Below are 19,163 nucleotides of genomic sequence, written 5' to 3' on the forward strand. Positions count from 1 at the left end.
TTCCTCATGCTCCCTACTCACCTGACCTGGCTCCTAGTGACTTTCGGCTTTTTCCAACAATAAAAGACACTCTCCGTGGCCGCACATTCACCAGCCGTGCTGCTATTGCCTCAGCGATTTTCCAGTGGTCAAAACAGACTCCTAAGGAAGCCTTCGCCGCTGCCATGGAATCATGGCGTTAGGGTTGTGAAAAATGTGTACATCTGCAGGGTGATTACGTCGAGAAGTAACGCCAGTTTCAACGATTTTGGGTGAGTAGTTAATTAGAAAAAAAATCGGAGGCCTTAGAACTTGAATGCATCTCGTAAATCGTAAAAAACAGCGGACCTATTACGCTGCCCTGGGGCACACCTGATGTTACGCTTGTTTCTGTTGAAGTCTCCCCATTCAGTACGCTATACTGCTACCTGTCTGTTAGAAATCTTTCTATCCAGGTGCATATGTCATCGGATAGTTCGTAAGAGCGCACTTTTTGGAGCAAGCGACAGTGCGGAACTGAGTTGAACGCCTTTCGAAAGTCGAGGAATATGGCATCAACCTGGGAGCCGGTATCTAGAGCTTGTTGTATATCACGCACAAAGAGGGCCAGCTGTATCTCGCATTCCTAACACCCTGCTGGTTTCTACAGATGAGCTTCTTAGAGTCTAGAAATGTCATTATGTCTGAACATAAAATACGTTGCATGAGTCTACAACAAATCGACGTCAGTAAAATTGGCCGGTAATTATGTGCATCTGATTTTCTACCCTTTTTATAGATTGCTATGACCTGGGCCTTCTTCCAGTCCCGAGGAACTTTCCGCTGTTCCAGTGATCTCTGATAGATGATGGATAAGAATGGTGCTATGTTTGTAGCATGTTGTTGTTGTTGTTGTTGGCAGTCCTGAGACTGGTTTGATGCAGCTCTCCATGCTACTCTATCTTCTGCAAGCTTCTTCATCTCCCAGTACCTACTGCAACCTACATCCTTCTGAATCTGCTTAGTGTATTCATCTCTTGGTCTCCCACTACGATTTTTACCCTCCACGCTGCCCTCCAATACTAAATTCGTGATCCCTCGATGTCTCAGAACACGTCCTACCAACCGATCCCTTCTTCTAGTCAAGTTGTGCCAGAAGCTCCTCTTCTCCCCAATTCTATTCAATACCTCCTCATTAGTCATGTGATCCACCCATCTAATCTTCAGCATTCTTCTGTAGCACCACATTTCGAAAGCTTCTATTCTCTTCTTGTCTAAGCTAGTTTTCGTCCACGTTTCACTTCCATACATGGCTACACTCCATACAAATACTTTCAGAAACGACTTCCTGACATTTAAATCTATACTCGATGTTACCAAATTTTTCTTCTTCAGAAATGTTATCCTTGCCATTGCCAGTCTACATTTTATATCCTCGACCATCATCAGTTATTATACTCCCCAAATAGCAAAACTCCTTTACTACTTTAAGTGTCTCATTTCCTAATCTAATTCCCTCAGCATCACCCGACTTAATTCGGCTACATTCCATTATCCTCGTTTTGCTTTAGTTGATGTTCATCTTATATCCTCCTTTCAAGACACTGTCGATTCCGTTCAACTGCTCTTCCAAGTCCTTGGCTGTCTCTGACAGAATTACAATGCCATCGGCGAACCTCAAAGGTTTTATTTCTTCTGCATGGATTTTAATATCTACTCCGAACTTTTCTTTTGTTTCCTTTATTGCTTGCTCAATATACAGATTGAATAACATCGGGGATAGGATACAACCCTGTCTCACTCCCTTCCAATCACTGCTTCCCTTTCATGTCCCTCGACACTTATAACTGTCATCTGGTTTCTGTACAAATTGTAAATAACCTTTCGCTTTCTGTATTTTACCCCTGCCACCTTCAGAATTTGAAGGAGAGCATTCCAATCAACATTGTCAGAAGCTTACTCTAAGTCTACAAATGCTAGAAACGTAGGTTTGCCTTTCCTTAATCTTTCTTCTAAGATAAGTCGTAGGGTCAGTATTGCCTCACGTGTTCCAACATTTCTACGGAATCCAAACTGATCATCCCCGAGGTCGGCTTCTAGCAGTTTTTCCATTCGTCTGTAAAGAATTCGCGTTAGTATTTTGTAGCTGTGACTTATTAAACTGATAGTTCGGTAATTTTCACATCTGTCAACACTTGCTTTCTTTGGGATTGGAATTATTATATTTTTCTTGAAGTCTGAGGGTATTTCGCCTGTCTCATACAACTTGCTCAACAGATGGTAGAGTTTCGTCAGGACTGGCTCTCCCAAGGCTGTCAGTAGTTCTAATGAAATGTTGTCTACTCCGGGGGCGTTGTTTCGACTCAGGTCTTTCAGTGCTACGTCCAACTCTTCACGCAATATCATATCTCCCATTTCATCTTCATCTACATCCTCTTCCATTTCCATAATATTGTCCTCAAGTACATCGCCCTCTTATAGACCCTCTATATACTCCTTCCACCTTTCTGCTTTCCCTTCTTTGCTTAGAACTGGATTTCCATCAAAGCTCTTGATATTCATGCAAGTAGTTCTCCTTTCTCCAAAGGTCTCTTTAATTTTCTTGTAGGCAGTATCTATCTTACCCCTAGTGAGATAAGCCTCTACATCCTTACATTTGTCCTCTAGCCACCCCTACTTAGCCATTTTGCACTTCCTGTCGATCTCATTTTTGAGACGTTTGTATTCCTTTTTGCCTGCTTCACGTACTGCATTTTTATATTTTCTCCTTTCATCAATTAAATTCAATATTTCTTCTGTTACCCAAGGGTTTCTACTAGCCCTCGTCTTTTTAGCTATTTGATCCTCTGTTGCCTTCACTATTTCATCCATCAAAGCTAACCATTCTCCTTCTACTGTATTTCTTTCCCCCATTCCTGTCAATTGTTCCCTTATGCTCTCCCTGAAACTCTGTACAATTCTGGTTCTTTCAGTTTATCCAGGTCCCATCTCCTTAAATTCCCACCTTTTTGCAGTTTCTTCAGTTTTAATCTACAGTTCATAACCAATAGATTGTGGTCAGAGTCCGCATCTGCCCCTGGAAATGTCTTAGAATTTAAAACCTGGTTCCTCAACCTCTGTCTTACCATTATATAATCTATCTGATACCTTTTAGTATCTCCAGGGTTCTTCCATGTATGCCCGCATCTCGTGGTCGTGCGGTAGCGTTCTCGCTTCCCACGCGCGGGTTCCCGGGTTCGATTCCCGGCGGGGTCAGGAATTTTCTCTGCCTCGTGATGGCTGGGTGTTGTGTGCTGTCCTTAGGTTAGTTAGGTTTAAGTAGTTCTAAGTTCTAGGGGAGTGATGACCATAGATGTTAAGTCCCATAGTGCTCAGAGCCATTTGAACCATCTTCCATGTATACAACCTTCTTTCATGATTCTTCAACCATGTGTTAGCTATGATTAAGTTATGCTCTGCGCATAATTCTACCAGTCGGCTTCCTCTTTCATTTCTTAGCCCCAATGCATATTCACCTACTATGTTTCCTTCTCTCCCTTTTCCTACTCTGGAATTCCAGTCACCCATGATTATTAGATTTTCGTCTCCCTTCACTACCTGAATAATTTCTTTTATCTCATCATACATTTCATCAATTTCTTCGTCATCTGCAGAGCTAGTTGGCATATAAACATGTACTACTGTAGTAGGCGTGGGCTTCGTGTCTATCTTGGCCACAATAATGCGTTCACTATGCTGTTTGTAGTAGCTTACCCGTACTCCCAATTTTTTATTCATTATCAAACCTACTCCTGCATTACCCCTATTTGATTTTGTATTTATAACCCTGTATTCACCTGACCAAAAGTCTTGTTCCCCTGCCACCGAACCTCGCTAATTCCCACTATATCTAACTTTAACCTATCCATTTTCCTGTTTAAACTTTCTAACCAACCTGCCCGATTAAGGGATCTGACATTTCACGCTCCGATCCTTAGAACGCCAGTTTTCTTTCTCCTGATAACAACGTCCTCTTGAGTAGTCCCCGCCCGGAGATCCGAATGGGGGACTATTTTACCTCCGGAATATTTTACCCTAGAGGACGCCATCATCATTTAATCATACAGTAAAGCTGCATGCCCTCGGAGTCAACATAAAATCTTACGGAGATGCCGTCTGGGCCAGATGCATTCCTGGCGTCTAAGGATCTTAACTGTTTTATAATCCCAGATACACTAAACAATATGTCAACTATCCTTGCGTTTGTTAGATAATTGAAAGGGGGAATGGTGCTGCAGTCCTCTATCGTAAACGAGTCTTTGAAAGCCAGGCTTAGAAGTCCGGCCTTCAGTTGATCATCATCCGTTGCATTACCCGTACTGTCAACAAGAGAAGGTATTGAATTATTTGTAGCGTTCATAGACTTTACGTACGACCAAAAGTTTTTGGCGTTATTTTGAAAATCTGATGTTTCACCCTGTACCAACTTGGACACAACAGATATTTCTCACGGTACCGTGGCACGCTGTGACTGGAACCGAAAGCGGTGTCCTCTGGAGGCGTCCTCAGTGCCACCTATAGGAATACGGCGAGCCCTGTGGCTAGCGTGAGCCATAGTGGCGCGTGCTGCCGACCCATCTATGAGTTGCATCTTCTGCTGAGACGTGGGTGGTGCGCAGAGCACTGTGTGCAGTCGAAACAGATACCGTCGATACCACAAGTTTTAAATTGCTGCTGCTAACACCTGTAGCAGATCAACCCATAAATTAAAACATAATCGGCACTCATAGTTTAAAGTTATTTGTTTACCGTTATGTAAAATATTGTTCCAGACACAGTGAATCCTCGCCGTCTGTGCTACTCTCGACCACAGGATGAGTTAGCTGGCGTTCGTAAGCAGCTGGAAACTGCCTGAGTAGAGTCAAGGAGTTGGAAACTGTAGCGAATGGATGTGTTGAGAGGGCATGCACCAGTCATGTACCACAGGTACCGAAAGTACTTCAGGTCTATCCTCTACTGTAGATGTCGTCTCCTCTGCAGGAGATACAAGATCTATCACTGCTCATCCACTAGAATGTGAATGGCGTGTCAGTGGTAGTTCTAGGTGTCCTGTACAGGGAAGACAGGGGCCAGGGAAAACACAGGATATTATACTCACCCTCCTAACCTGTGGAAGTTCGAGGTGCTGTCTTCCACTGGAACTGCAACTAGGGTAGTGAGACTCAGTTCATCTGTTCGGAAATGTGCTGAGTCCGTCGTCAGCGGGAGGCAAACACAAAAGGTTAGGGGTCTATTAATAATCAGCAGCTCAGAAGTACGGCAAATAATGGTACCCCTTCGGGATATGACAGCAAGGAATAGGCAGGAATACCATGCGCACTCAGTGTGTGCCTGGACGCCTCATTCAACATAGTGAAGAGATCATTCCAACAAACACTGAGGGAACAGTGTGACCAACTGCAGATTATGTCACAAGTTGGGATGAACGATTCCTGTCGCTTCGGTTCCAGTGTCATACTTGGATAATTCCAGCGACTAACAGAGAAGGGTTGAGAAGACCAGCCTTGCACCCAGGGTTTCAACACAGCTCACAGTCTGCAGCATTGTCCTCAGGACAGATCGTGGCCCCCTGGTTCGGAATCGAGTGGAAGGTTTGAACCAGAGACTGCGAAGGTTCTGCGACAAGCTAGACTGTTATTTCCTAGATTTGCAAAAAATGGTTCAAATGGCTCTGAGCACAATGGGACTTAACATCTGAGGTCATCAGTCCCCTAGAAACTAGAACTATGTAAACCTAACTAACCTAAGGACATCACACACACCCATGCCCAAGGCAGGTTTCGAAGCTGCGACCGTAGCAGTCGTGACCGGCTACATTTGCACCATAGGGTTGTGAACTATGATTGGTTGGTTGTTTGGGGAAGGAGACCAGACAGTGTGGTCATCGGTCTCATCGGATTAGGGAAGGAAGTCGGCCGTGCCCTTTCAGAGGAACCATCCCGGCATTTGCCTGGAATGATTTAGGGAAATCACGGAAAACCTAAATCAGGATGGCCGGACGCGGGATTGAACCGTCGTCCTCCCGAATGCGAGTCCAGTGTCTAACCACTGCGCCACCTCGCTCGGTGTGTGAACTATGAGATCTCCATAAATGCGTCTGGTGTGCACTGTTCATCACAGGCTGCTACCCATGTAGCTGACTGTGTGCGGAGTGCACACAACATTTTTTGTAAAATTTGGTGACTTTTCATCCATTCCATATAACTACAGCTGTAGGAGACCCAGAAGGACGAGTGTGAGATCCAAAGAGATGACCCCCATAGATAAAATAGTAAAATCGTAGGGGTTAACTGCCGAAGCATTCGCAACAAAGTGCAGTGAAGCTGACATAATGATGTGTTGCTGGAGGAGGCCAAAATGCACGCGTTTAAGCTCACGCAGACTAGCGTGAGGTCTGGAACAATTAAAGGAGTTGAGTCTAATAAATAAAGTACGTAGTTGATGTAATACTTAACTTTAATCCATAATTGGAAAACATCGCTCTTGACGGTACATTAATAACAATCTCAATATAAACTGGTAATGGCGCCTAGTTAGGTCGTAGCAAATGACGTAGCTGAAGGCTATGCTAACTATCGTCTCGGCAAATGAGAGCGTATTTGTCAGTAAACCATCGCTAGCAAAGTCGGCTGTACAACTGGGGCGAGTGCTAGGACGTCTCTCTAGACCTGCCGTGTGGCGGCGCTCGGTCTGCAATCACTGACAGTGGCGACACGCGTGTCCGACGTATACTAGCCGACCGCGGCCGATTTAAAGGCTACCACCTAGCAAGTGTGGCGTATGGCGGCGACACCACACATAATACTAGATACGGAAAGCTAGTTACAACTTGGAGCTGACAGCAGTGAGATTTTTGGGGAAAATGTAAGCTTATATCGAAACGATAGGCTAATGGGAAATGGAGGTGGTGTAATTGCTACAACAGGCAAGAAACTCAAATCTACAGAGATAGAAATTGAAACCGCATCCAAGATTGTTTGAGCAAGACTTAGTATTAGGGATGGGCATAAATCAGATTCTACACTCAATTTGCAGCTGTGTTAGCCCGATTGTTAACAATAATTTATTGTAGATCCCTTGAACTAAAGGAACTGTGCCCAATAGTTGGAAGAACGCACAGTCTACACTTGTCTATAAAGGATAGGAGAAGTGATCCACAAATCCATCGTCCGGTATCCTGGACATGGATTTATCTAGACTCTTAGGACGTATTCTAAGCTCAAACATAATGAGGTACCTTGAACAGAACGATCTCACCCGTGCTAACCAACACGCATTCAGAAAACATCGATCGTATGTAGCTCAACTCGCACTTTTTCACGTGACATACTGAAAGCCTTGGATCAGAGTTATCAGGTAGATGCAGTTTTTCTCAATTTTCGAAAAGCATTTGACTCATTACCAGATCTATGCTTACTATCAGAAGTTTCGTTATCAGAATGAAAAGTCTCAATAGAAAACTTCTTACATTACAAGAAAAATTTCGCATACAAAGAGCTTCGCAAATAAAAAGAAGCGAGACGCATATAGCATAAAACAAACAGCCTTTTATTTAGTTACGTGGCCGAAGATGATAATAATAATCACCTATAGTAATACATAAAGACAAGTCCTTGTTTAACGTTATCATCAAAAATCTCGAAACCTACATGCCCGATTTACTTCACATTTTTACACGATACTCTAATGAAAATTCGGACAGATGTATGCCATATATTTATTGTATGTAATGTATAAATCTATATGTAACATATAAAGGGGAAACGTTGTTCCCATAAATCACAAAAAGTTCATCACCTATGTATTTCAAATTTTTAAACGGTATTCTAATGAACATTTGGAAAGTTTTTGGCTGTATATCTTAATAATGTGTCATATATAAATACGTATGTAATATATAAAGAGGAAAAGGTATTACTAAAAATGCCCAGAAGATCTTGACGGGTTTATCAAATTTTTGCACGCATCTGTAATGATTTTTCGTTTGGACGAAGGCTGTATTTATTTTTTAATATGTATGATATATAAGCTTGAACGTAACATATAAAGGGGAAACGTTGTCAACAAAATTCTCGATAAGGTTTTGACCGATTGCCTTCAAAGTTTTACACGGTACTGTAATAAATATTTAATCGGACATAGCCTACATATTTTGTAAACGATGGTGTACAGTTTTTCTGCCAAAGACGGCTGTGAAAAAGAGAACGCTGTGCTCTTCTGTGAAAATGTGCGGTTTGAATTTCTTGCTCACAGCCAGTTTCAACTACAATAGTAGGGCATTTTAACCGCTTGGAAATTTTTTTTTCTTGTACATATGTTCAAACAAAAATTATATAAACAAATGTGCGCCGTTCTCTTTCCCTCCTGGCTGTCGGTTCATAGAAAACAGTCAAGTTGAATTTATGACTTATCGGCCTCTGATTAGAGTATTACTATGGAATTTGAATCGTCCGAAACTTTGCAATCCTACCAATTCACAACTGAAGTTATTACAGCACTATCCGCACAGATCCAGCAGCTAGGCAGGAGCCTCTCATACCCCTTTATTTCCATTCATAATAATTATACAAGAAATACCCACCACCTTAGTGATTAGTGGGTTTTAATATTTTACAATGTTATTTATAATTGCAGCTACTAAATATTAAAATTTGCAAGACTACAGACAGTATTACTTGGGTTAATGGGCGGACTATTTCTACTGTTAGCATTACTTTCTAATAACTATTGGTGATTTGTGTTAACTGCCTGCAGCTTTACATGTGTGCCAGTGATAGTATAAACCTACTTGAGTGCCTGGCTCATAGAGCTAAACCCTATGAGCGTGCCACTGGCACAAGGCAGGCAAGGAGTTTATTGTCGCTGCAGGTTCCTAATCTACTATCCTATTCTATTCTACTAAAACTACTAACTAATCTACGTCATAATCGGTGCATATGTCAAGTCCGTGAAATAGATCACCCCAGTCCACCTAGTACTGCACGTGGCGGATTCCAACTGTTTAGTCGACCGATCCACGAGCAGGCGGTACGGGATCGGGGTGCTGGACGCGACTGGTGATTAGCAACTAGTCACGAAAGTCTCTCAAGAATATTGTCAATACTTTTCGTGATACCTCGTTGGCTAATGTATTCAGTGTTTGAAAGGTCTCTTCTTGCCTCAGTAGGTCGTAAGTATTGTTACTCGGCAGTTGCTGTTGTAGTGCGGCTGCTACATCATCGAAAAGGGGGCACTCGTAAACCACATGGTCAGGAGTACCCTCCGATGCGCCACAGTCACACACGGGCGTCGCCCTCTTCCCAAACCGACATAGATATGTCGCATAGGGGCCATGACCAGTGAGGAAGAGGAACAATCCCCGAGTCGGCTGCCGGCCACGGTGGTCTAGCGGTTCTAGGCGCGCAGTCCGGAATCGCGCGACTGCTACGGTCGCAGGTTCGAATCCTGCCTCGGCCATGGATGTGTGTGATGTCCTTAGGTTAGGTAGGTTTAAGTAGTTCTAAGTTCTAGGGGACTGATGACCACAGACGTTAAGTCCCATAGTGCTCAGAGCCGTTTGAACCAACCCCGAGTCGGCTCAAAATATTTCATTCCCATTCTTTCCCTTACATTTGGTAGGAACTGAAAAGTCCTTCTGCCAGTTTCGTCCATCTCCCATAACTCCTGCCATAAATCTTCTCCCCTCCTCCTTATCTCACCCTTATCCCTAACAAGTGCTCCCATAATTTCTTCTATTTTTGTAATGTATAACATTACCCATTCATTGTAAGCGACTTCAACTTGCAGTCAAGGTTTCGCTTGCAGTAACAAGGCTCAAGGTCAGAGAAAGGGTAAGAGGACAGGGGATAAAATGGACATAAGGAGGGTTGAAGGAGGAGATGGACGGAGAGAGAGGGTGAAGGACGTGAGGCACTGAGATGGGGGAAAGAAGGAGGAGGTTGAGAAAGAAAGCGGTGAGGAGGAGATGGGCGGAGGGAAGATTGGGAAGAAAATTTGGTTGTAAATCCAGTTCCCATACATATTTAACAATTGTGAAGCACTGCCAGGTTCGCTAGTAAGAATTTAGAAGCCAGCGAGAACGGACACAAAATATAGCAATATCACAAACATGTCTGCCAGGTACTGCTATATCCCTCACACAGTTAACCCCTTCGCTGCTACAGACGTGCTCTTAGCATTCCGTGCTGATGTGGCTTTTGTTATGGCTGTACTGCTCGCCAAATGCTGGTGCCTGTGCTAAAAGACGGCATTCCGACCAATATGAAACACTTATCATCCAATTTTTCGAAAACGAATGGGTGAAAAATTTGATTTTTACACATCTCACAGTCTGATATCTTCACTCGACAAAGGACTGAATTATATGCCATAATTATTCTGCTGCTTCAAATTAAGTAAAACACTGTGGATAATTTTAAAGATTTTGCAGAGGTAAAAACACGTTGCGTGAGCTTTGCGTATGGTTGATTTTAGCACATACATTACAGTGAATTGATTATAGATAAGGTATATGACACGGGTGTTACGATTAATCAAGGAAAACCCCCAGTTGGGAAACGGGGCCAAAATTAGTTGGTTACTGTCGAGTTGCAATTTACAATTTCTTTATTGATTCCTTCAATCATTAAAAATCATTTATTTACCACTTGACCAGGAACAGATCCAAAAAAGCTAGCAGGCATGAGTGCCTTTTGAAAACAATTTACAGTTTACGGCCAAGCCATTTTACTTAAAACCGGCTCTGATAAAACATTTGATAACAAATCAAAATTTTCCAAGTAATGAAATTAAAAACTTTACTTTACCGTTAATAGCCAAGCCATTTTTCTTAAAACAGACTTTAATAAAGCATTCAATGACAAAATTAAAACTTTCCAAGTAAGGAAACAAAAAAAAAACAACTTGCATACAATTTCGCTAACGAACATGCAGGGAGCCACTTCTTTTAAATTTTGGCACAACAAGGTATTAAATTACAAGGGCTCGCTAACAGGGAGGCAGAACTAGCATTTTCAAAGGATGCCAAGTAGATTAAAACAATCAAAGTAAATATACAGTCATTCACCTTTCACAATAACTAACAATTTAAAACCACGTAATTTTAAAAAACCCACCAGTAAAAGGCAAACTTAACCTTTTTAAACAGTGGCCAAAAACAATCAGAGTAAAATAAACCATTTAACATTTTACAACAACTAACAACTTTAATACCATGTTCTGCCACCAAAATGTCATGGGATAGAAATAATTAACCGACCGGGTGTAAGGGCGGCCACAATTGTCTCCCGAAGGATGCTCAGGCTAGAAACGGACTAACAGACCCACAACGCCTCACATTCAGCAATCACAGCGACCTCACGCGAGGCCAGGGGAGGAGGAGGAATCAAATCAGGAACCATAACACCTGCCCAAAAATACACTTCCTCCCAGGCAGTACTAAGTCAAAAGATCACTGTCTATAATTACACCGGCGACAGGGACAGGAAATCCGAAGGCAGGAGGCCACAAGGTAGAAAAAAACGTAATCTAAAACAATAATCCCTGCCCAAAAATACACTTCCTACTGGGCAGTACTAATAAGAAACGGAAAAGATCACTGTCTATAAATACACCGGCGACTGGGACAGGAAACCCGAAACGCAGGAGGCCACAAGGCAGAAAAGACGCTGGTTGCACAAACCAAAATTCTTCAATTAACATCTAAACCTTTAACCAACTTGGTTTGCAGTTTATCAGAGAAACAGCAGGCGAACTGCGATGCAAAGGTTTCTCACACCCGACCCTGTCCACGTCGCCAGCGTACCCAACTGGGCACAGTCACGCAGCCACGCGCTCTGAGACCGGAGCCCTCGTCTTCTCAGCACCCACGGCGGCGAAATACCACTCCTCAGGTTAGGCGAGTTACTAGTCCATCATTCCCGCCTCCAGACGGAAAATTTAAAGACATCCGCCGTCCGGAGTGGCCGAGCGGTTAAAGGCGCTACAGTCTGGAGCCGCACGACCGCTACGGTCGCAGGTTCGAATCCTGCCTCGGGCATGGATGTGTGTGATGTCCTTCGGTTAGTTAGGTTTAAGTAGTTCTACGTTCTAGGGGACTTAGACCACAGCAGTTGAGTCCCATAGTGCTCAGAGCCATTTTTTTAAAGACATCCGTTGCCGCTCCCACCAAGTAGTGACTCGGAAACACAGCCGTGGCCCCCGGGTGTTCACAGCAAGAGCTTACAGCCTTCTCCCATCAACTCGTCCCACACGTCTCGCACCTCCAGGATAGACCACGCTGCTTCCCGGAACAACAGCCAACTCTCCACCGCCACGCCACGCCGCGGTCTCACCGTACGAGATTCTCTAATTCCCGATTTTAAAAACCGACCGACCGACCCGTCACCGCTAGGCAACCAACCGGCCATCCCTCCAAAGATCTTATTCCCTTACACAAGGCTAACAGGAAGCAACGACTCGAAGATCGATAAGACCAGACACGCCGCCAGAGGGGAATCTCAACAGAATCGTACGCAGCATAACGATAAATATGAAAGAATCAATTAACGATGGAATTGAAGGACTCAGAAGAATCTTAACAGCGCGATATATGTTGAGAGCCGACACACGGCTCAGTATAGAAACTTTATTTAAAATTGAGAGCACATGGATGTCGCCTCTCGTTCTCGAGTTATTGGGTTTTTCTGAAGGGTAGTTGCGCATGACACCACCATTCACGTTCTTGCGCATCGCCAATCATGTGGTCATAACAATTGTCATATCTCACAAACGATTCGAGATATCGAACAAGATTTTTTGCAAACGATAGTGCGCAATGAGACATATATGTCGTATGATAACGCCGACCTGGGTGGCCGAGCGGTTCTAGGCGCTACAGTCTGGAACCGCGCGACCGCTACGGTCGCAGGTTCGAATCCTGCCTCGGGCATGGATGTGTGTGATGTGCTTAGGTTAGTTAGGTTTAAGTAGTTTTAAGTTCCAGGGGACTGATAACCTTAGAAGTTAAGTCCCATAGTGTTCAGAGCCATTTGAACCATTATGTCGTATGATAAACACTCGAAACTTTTTTATTCAGCGAGAAATGGAAGTAAACCAACTGCGGTAGTGATAATGACGGCTTAGGATGCATTCAGACGTCCATAGCCATGTAGGAAATCACAACCGGCGTGCTTATATATGTCCACAACGCCTGGAGAACAGCTTAGGAGGACATGTATACACGGCCCCAGCAGCGAAAGGCCAAATGCACCTCTGTACAATCAGCCAGCGACCCGGCGCCCACGCAGTGAGGTCGCAGCGCCCCTAACCGTGTGAGGCAGCTGGGCCCTGGAGCCCTGCCACTGGGCCAGGGCCGGCTGTGCTGGAGGCCTTGGCGGCGCTGCGGCAGAGGCGGCGGCGGCTGCAGCTACGGTCGACGACCCGGTGGCAGGCGCTGCGGCGCGGCGCGGCGCGGCCTCCGCCAGCCTGCCCCGCCCCCTACTCTCCCCTCCCCCCCACCCCGCCGCCACCCTTCCGGTACGGCCACTGCGTCGCGACGCCGACGCCACGAATCACCTCCTACGCCTGGCCAGGCGGACTCCCCGCAGCGACAACTGCTCGGCTGCAACTGCACAAAAGCGCGCCACCCACGCTCCGCAGCCGGCATCACTGTGCTGACGATGCTGATGTCTTTTCTGTACTACCGATGCAGTTCGCTGCTGTCTGCTGTTGCATAGGGGAACACCGAGTGGTACAATTTCCGAATATCGTATTCAAACATTCTTCATATTAAACGATACTACACTGCTAAAGAGAATTAGGGGCACATGACTTTGAGCGCTTGCGATACTCCGCCGAGCAATAATTGAGGACTGGTTGTGTTACCAAATTATACCTTTATCTCTCTCAAATTAGCTACACAACAAAACATCCTGAATCGTTTACATAAAAAGACCTGAAATGTCCGACTTCTGTCGAAAACAAAATGGAAACAATCATTAATTCCGTCATCTTGCCTGTTTTTCATTGGACTTTGGGAGTTCAATAACGTGTATGCCCTCGGTGAGTGTTCATCACTGCCTGGAAACTACGTTGCAAGTCTACAGAATGACCTTTCTCATTCTTCAATGAGAGCCGATTAGAGTTTTTGGAGAGTCGGTGGTGGAACAGGACTACCTCAAATACGTCAGTCAGGCATACCCCACACGTGCACGATGGGATTTAGGTCAGGACTCACTGCCGGCTATTCCATCAATTCAATGTCCAGGCTTCGCAAGACATCCCTGCTGACACCCGCGACTTAGGACCTAGAATTGTAAGGGATTCAGGGCCACCACCGAATGCAGCAGCCACCACGTGGTACCAACAATGAAGCCTTCCCACATCACAGAACTTTGGAAATCTGTCTATTTTCTGGACAACATTTGGCAGGTACCGCTCAACACGGGGCTTGGCACACGAACAAGGTCATCACTTAGCGTCAGAGGATATCTGAACTCTGAACAAAGCGTTTCGTCAATGACGAAGTTGCCAGTTGACATGGGAGCAGCAGAACTGAAGGCGAGCTGCAAGATTTTGTGTCAAGTGGAGTGCTCGTAAGTCCTTTCTCGTAGCCTGTTTGTCACAGTCTGATCGGACACAGCAGCTTCAGTGGCCCTTCTGAGGTCGTCCTACAGTGCTCTGGCGGTATACGTACAACGCAGCATCGCAAAGATGGCCAGATATATGTCTTCACACGCGGTTGTAACGGTTCGTCAACCTTCTTCAATTCGCCTCGTGTGGTGGCCTGTCTCGCTGTCGCGTGTCCTCAATCTATGGATGAGGCATGGAGATGCATTGGCATCTGCAGCAATGCGACCCGAAATCCATCATTTCTGGATGTTGTATTGTCCTGATGGTAGATGCCACAAAGATAAGGAAAAACAAACTGCATGTAGGGATGGACATGGTCCCCAGTGATAGATGCAGACTTTTGTTGATCCATTGTAGCTTCCAGAAAGAGGAGATCACCCAGCGAAAGCCACGAAAACTTTCTCCAGGTATTAACGCTCCCTCCACCGGCCTGGACCCTTCCGACGATTGTTACAGGGTGTTTTCTTTCTGTCCGATACAGCATAAAACGCGATTAATCTGAAAAGGCCACCTACCGCCTCTCAGTGGACGTCTAGTCGCGCTATTGGCGTACGAATCCCAGCCTTTGACGCAGATGACAAGCAGTGAACATGGATGCATGTACCAGGCGCCTGCTGCGGAGGCCCATACGCAGCTACGTTTGCCGTACGGTCTTTGAGGAGGCCCCTTGGTTCATTTGGATGGTCAGTTGCTCAACAGCTGCACATCTACTATCTACTATCCCGTACACATCTCCGCAGCCGTCGTGCACCCCTGCACCCATGGCCCGTGGAGCATCGCGCGTTGCCTCGCCGCTGGTTTTGGATACTGCCGTTTTGCCATGCACTGTATAGTTTAACCAAGGCGGCACGCGAACAGTTTACAGACTTAGCCGTTTCAGAAATGCTGCCATCCTTGGCTCGAAAGGCAGTGATCATGCCATTTTGGACGTCAGGTAAATAGTTCCATGTCCGCATTACGACAACGACTGCACTGTTTCCGCGTCCACCCCACACGCTTTATATACCTTCGACTACAAGCGCTGCCACCTACCATCTGTGAATGGTTATTGGACATTGACGTCGAACACAGGTTTGGGTCACATTAATGTGACATGACCGTGTACAAACACATTGTCGTAAGAGCATATGTTCAACGATTTTAATATTCTTTGACCCCTTCGCATTTTGGTGGTTTAAATCTTTGAAGGATTGTGCCGAACATAAAATTCTACACTACTGCCCATTAAAATTGCTACACCACGAAGATGAAATGCTACAGACGCGAAATTTAACCGACAGGAAGAATATGCTGTGATATGCAAATGATTAGCTTTTCAGAGCATTCACACAAGGTTGGCGCCGGTGGCGACACCTACAACGTGCTGACACGAGGAAAGTTTCCAACCGATTTCTCATACACAAACAGCAGTTGACCGGCGTTGCCTGGTGAAACGTTGTTGTGATGCCTCATGTAAGGAGGAGAAATGCGTACCATCACGTTTTCGACTTTGATGAAGGTCGGATTGTAGCCTATCGCGATTGCGGTTTATCGTATCGCGACATCGCTGCTCGCGTTGGTCGAGACCCAATGACTGTTAGCAGAATATGGAATCGCTGGATTTAGGGGGGTGATACGGAACGCCGTGCTGCATCCCAACCGCCTCGTATCACTAGCAGTCGAGATAACAGGCATCTTATCGGCACGGCTGTAACGGATCGTGCAGCCACGTCTCAATCCCCAAGTCAACAGATGGGGACGTTTGCAAGACAACAACCATCTGAACGAACAGTTCGACGACGTTTTCAGCAGCATGGACTATCAGCTCGGGGACCATGGCTGCGGTTACACTGGACGCTGCATTACAGGCAGGAGCGCCTGCGATGGTGTACTCAACGACGAACCTGGGTGCACGAATTTTTTCGGATGAATCCCGGTTCTGTTTACAGTATCATGATGGTCACATCCATGTTTGGCGGCATCGCGGTGAACTCACATTGGAAGCGTGTATTCATCATCGCCATACTGGCATATCACCCGTCGTGATGGTATGGGGTGCCATTGGTTAAACGTCTCGGTCACCTCTTGTTCGCATTGACGGCACTTTGAACAGTGGACGTTACATTTCAGATGTGTTACGACCCGTGGCTCTACCCTTCATTCGATCCCTGCGAAACCCTACATTTCAGCAGGATAATGCACGACCGCATGTTGCGCGTCCTGTACGGGCCTTTCTGGATACAGAAAATATTCGACTGCTGCACTGACCAGCACGTTCTCCAGATCTCTCACCAATTGAAAACGTCTGGTCAATGGTAGCCGAGTAACTGGCTCGTCACAATACGCCAGTCACTACCCTTGATGAACTGTGGTATCGTGTTGAAGCTGCATGGGCAGCTGTACCTGTACACGCCATCCAAGCTCTGTTTGACTCAATGCCCAGGCGTGTCAAGGCCGTTATTACGGCCAGAGGTGGTTGTTCTGGTTACTGATTTCTCAGTATCTATACACCAAAATTGCGTGAAAATGTTATCACATGTCAGTTATAGTATAATATATTTGTCCAATGAATACCTGTTTATCATCTGCATTTCTTCTTGGTGTAGCAAATTTTAATGGCCAGTAGTTTAATATGTAAAAAAATAATTTTAATTGCAAAAAAGTATTAATTCAATCTTAAATGATTACAAAAGTGAACTTGTCCGTCAGGTCATCCAGTTCGTCAGAGAAAACATGTCGGCCTCTTCCTTGCTGAAACCTCCTGGTCGCCGCAAACTCGTGGATTCAGGTTGTCATGCGTCTTTAGTCGTCACATCTCTTCATAAAATCATAGCACAAACTCTTTACCTGCTTCCATCCTTCCCTTACTGAACCAAACTTTTACTTTCACTTACCCTGCATATTTGTACGCTAGATTTAGTTTATTGTTTTCCTAAAATGGGTCTCATGCTCACCTCTTTGTTTTCTCGTAAAGCTTTAAGTCTATCACCTACTTACTTCTTGGGATAGAATATTTCTCATTCTCTTTCCTCATTGTCATTTCGAGACGTCAAACATTTTTCACGAATTCCTTCGCGTTAGTTTCATCCCATCCATGTCCCGACTTCTCTCTCTTTGCTAAGTAGAGAAAAATAGCAAAAAATTTTGTTGTTGTGCTATGTGTTTAATCGAGTATAACCCGAAGTTGTTTCGTCCTAGGCCGCGCGGGGTAGTCGAGCGGTCGGAAGCGCCTTGTCACGGCCCGAGGGGATCCCCACGTCGGAGGTTCGAGTCCTCCCTCGGGCATGGGTGTGTGTGTTGTCCTTAGAGTAAGTTAGTTTAAGTTATATTAAGTAGTGCGTAAGCTTAGGGACCGATGACCTCAACAGTTTGGTAGCATAAGACCTTAGCACAAACGCAGTGGTTAGCACACTGGACTCGCATTCGGGAGGACGACGGTTCAATCCCGTCTCCGGCCATCCTGATTTAGGTTTTCCATGATTTCCCTAAATCGTTTCAGGCAAATGCCGGGATGGTTCCTTTGAAAGGGCACGGCCGATTTCCTTCCCAATCCTTCCCTAACCCGAGCTTGCGCTCCGTCTCTAATGACCTCGTTGTCGACGGGACGTTAAACACTAACCACCACCACCACCTTACCACAAATTTCCAAAAACTTTGTCCTATAAAACCCGACCGCTATGGTAGTTTAAGAGTCCCGTTGTTACTGATTGTGATAAACACAGCCTACACTACAGAGAATAATATGAGTTGTATCTAAACATACAATAAAAACCAGTCGGCCACAGAGGCCGGCTAAGGCGCCTTGTCACGGCCAGTGCGGCATAATATTTGCTACTTGAAAAAAAGAGTGACACTCCAAATTTAATAAATGTAACTACACCGGGAGCGTGGGACAGCGGCTGGTCGATGAAATGTAATAATACTGTACCATCAGCCGTTATTCTGATATTGTTTTATTAGGCAACCACTTTCGACGTCTCAGTTACGTCAACTTCAGGCTTGTCGCATGAATGACGCCAAGTAACACCTGTGCGTGTATAAGACAAGGTGTCAATATTCGTTTCTAGTTCCTTAGATATCCCAATTTCATGAACATGTGTGCTCTTCTCACATGTGGCAACAAGTCATCTTCAGGCCTGTCACGTGAATCACACCAAGTATCACTCGTGCATGTATAAGACAAGATACCAACACCAACTCCAACTTGCTTTTACGTGTGTGAAAAGCACACACGTTCATGATTTTCGGATACCCTACGAACCAGATACGGATATTGTTGCCTTTCTTTTGGTTCAAATGGCTCTGAGCACTATGGGACTGAACTGCTGAGGTCATCAGTCCCCTAGAACTTAGAAATGCTTAAATCTAACTAACCTAACGACATCACACACGTCCATGTCCGAGGCAGGATTCGAACCTGCGACCGTAGCGATCGTGCGGTTCCAGACTGTAGCGCCTAGAACCGCTCGGCCACTGCGGCCGGCCGCCTTTCTTTTACATGCACGAGTGGTGCTTGATGTGATTCATCCGACAGGCCTGATAATGACATGATTGGAAAGTCGAAACGGGTTGCTTAA

This window comes from Schistocerca cancellata, chromosome 1, assembly GCF_023864275.1.
Source record: "Schistocerca cancellata isolate TAMUIC-IGC-003103 chromosome 1, iqSchCanc2.1, whole genome shotgun sequence".
Classification (NCBI taxonomy): Eukaryota; Metazoa; Arthropoda; class Insecta; order Orthoptera; family Acrididae; genus Schistocerca; species Schistocerca cancellata.